The sequence below is a fragment of the Varroa jacobsoni genome, unplaced genomic scaffold (assembly GCF_002532875.2).
Source record: "Varroa jacobsoni isolate VJ856 unplaced genomic scaffold, vjacob_1.0 scaffold_1063, whole genome shotgun sequence".
Lineage (NCBI taxonomy): Eukaryota > Metazoa > Arthropoda > Arachnida > Mesostigmata > Varroidae > Varroa > Varroa jacobsoni.
Genome location: NW_019213965.1, coordinates 225,007 through 227,424, shown reverse-complemented (window position 1 = coordinate 227,424; position 2,418 = coordinate 225,007). Strand labels below are relative to the sequence as shown.

The window sequence follows — 2,418 nt, the reverse complement described above, 5'->3', positions numbered from 1 at the left end:
AACACCTTTAATATTCCTTACATACATACATACATACATACATATATACATATATGAAAGTGGCATACTAATATGTCGATAGCCATTCAATAGACAGAAGGATGGAAGCCGATAGTGGGAGCTGGGGAAAGATGGCACGCCAGGGATAGATAAATTAGTAAGTAAGTAATTAATTAACGATTTTTGTACATTCGTTATCAAATGAATCGCTGGCACAGACGTTTTCTTCTCTTAGTCCTACACTTGAGCCTGCCAAAAAAGGCGGCAAACACTTGCCTAAGTATCGAGTCCTCGAGTCAGTTTCCTATTCAATTAATCGACGAGTAGGCCGGCTAATTATCGAACAGTGAATAGCGCAGAAGAGGAAATACTGCTTGAGATCGCAACGTTAAGTAAAATACATATAATTATTGCTAAGTTATATGTGTCTCACAAAGTTGGTTGACTTCATCACTTTTACTGATTAATAGGCGGAACTTATGGTGTGTTAATAATGAAGCCGAAGAGTGATGCGGCCTACCGGAACGTTGTGTTCTAGGAACTAACGCATGCGACTAGACAACTACGAGGTAGAAATTTCCAGGATGTCTTCTCGAAGCCTACTAGGTAATAATAATAATAATAAGTTTTTAAGGTCTTTCGACGTTTCTAGAGCGATAAATCGAAGTAACGTCAACGAGACGTCCCTGACAACGCCAATGTGAAACTACCTGAGCTTAATTTCTTAATTCTTAATTTCTTCTTAAATGTATTTCTTTAGCTGAAAAGTTATAGCAGGTAGCAGTACCACGCATCTAAAGTATCAGCTTAAAACTTTAAGATATTCGAGGAAAAGGGAGAAGTGTCTGTAGTTAAGATCGTTGGATCACATGAGTACAGTCTAAGTATGATGTCGCGTTGTCTGCAATCTTTGAAAGTAAAGTGTATTTTCAGATGGTAATCGTTTGAACTACGTTCATATTTGCTGAACACTCACACCGCCAGCACGTATCTCCAACAAGATCCATGATATGTCTCTCTGTTTCACTTAATCACGTCACCGCAGATCCATAACGTGTCATCGCAAACGAGATGTAACCCCAAAGTTTGCTAAAAAGAAACAAGCCGAACCCCGCATCGAATGCTGAACGACCCAGTAAGTACCTCCATTTAAACGTAATAATCTTGCTAGCTGAATATTGCTTGCATAATACTAATCGTCCCCACCGTTTCCCAGAAATGTTGAGTGGCAAAGTAAGATAGGGAAAAAATCAAAACACGCTTATATTCAATCTAGATGCTTGCCATCTAAAGATCGCACTTTTAAAAGACTACGATGACTAGAGATCGACTTGTAAAGCTTACATGAATATTATTGAATGCTTCACGAACCTTCGCAGCAGAGGGCACTAGAACACTAAGGCGTCCGATTGACCTATCGTCAATAGTTAGACTTGACCCAACAATGTAGCCTAATGCGGGTCAATGCTGGGCTGCGTTCGTTCGAAAACTCGATAATCAGACCCTCGAGCCCAGAACGTAATCGTCCCCTGGCGACATTATCGACCACAAAATGTTAACCTTGACGAATGCTTGGTGTTAACTGTGTTGACCTTGCAAACTTGTTATCGAAAGGACGATTGAAAACGTTGTAAAATTCGAAATAAGCGATGTAAGCACACATATTTTTATATCATACATAAAACAAATGTTGCCGACAATCTAACCCTCAAAAAAAAACGTTACTGAATTATTATATTATATTATACCAACTACAGTTTCTAAGTATGGCCGAGATAGATACGTTTATTATATATTTTGAGCAAGTACGATATGTTACGAATATTTTTTTCCATAGATAACTCGTGGTTGCCTTTCTTCTTTGACAGGCCCCAATGTTTCTGTGTAGCACTACTGCAGAAATCTGTCTAGATAGATGATTCGACGCGAGCAATCCTAAGCGCCCGAAGAAGCTATCACTACAATATATTCATCACCGGGTTCCATCGCACGCGTTCATGCTAAACAGCGGAAGTACTACTATACCACGATTTGAACCTAGATCGTTGCGTGTCGCAAAATTTAAAAGCGGACACGCTACCACTGCGCCATAGTGGGGTAACTGCATGATTACTCCACAGTTTTCCTAGAAGATACGGACGGATATACAAATTGTCGTAAACATTGGTTCTGCACAATGTCATTTTTTGCTCTATAAAACCGAACTATTACCTTCTCCTTGGTCTGTCTTTGACTTCTGTTTCAGATAAGTCAGTTGTTGCATTTCTAATGACTATAATTTTTAGCAGGGTTTTTCTAATCGAGGACATTTGGGATTTAAACTAGACACATCCCATCAACGCCGCACCATCTACCCAGACGTCTTTATCGTCCGTTATATATATATATATAAGAACGGTGTCAGCGACGGCAATGGTG

At 39.5% G+C, this 2,418-nt stretch overlaps 1 long non-coding RNA gene across 1 annotated transcript; it reads left to right on the top strand.

Annotated features, from left to right (window-relative positions):
- The first annotated feature begins 930 nt into the window (after window positions 1-930).
- Window positions 931-2,217, top strand: LOC111266176 (uncharacterized). Its single transcript, XR_002683918.2, has 2 exons — window positions 931-1,135; window positions 1,869-2,217. It is a non-coding gene; the product is annotated as an uncharacterized LOC111266176 (long non-coding RNA).
- The last annotated feature ends 201 nt before the right edge of the window (window positions 2,218-2,418 follow it).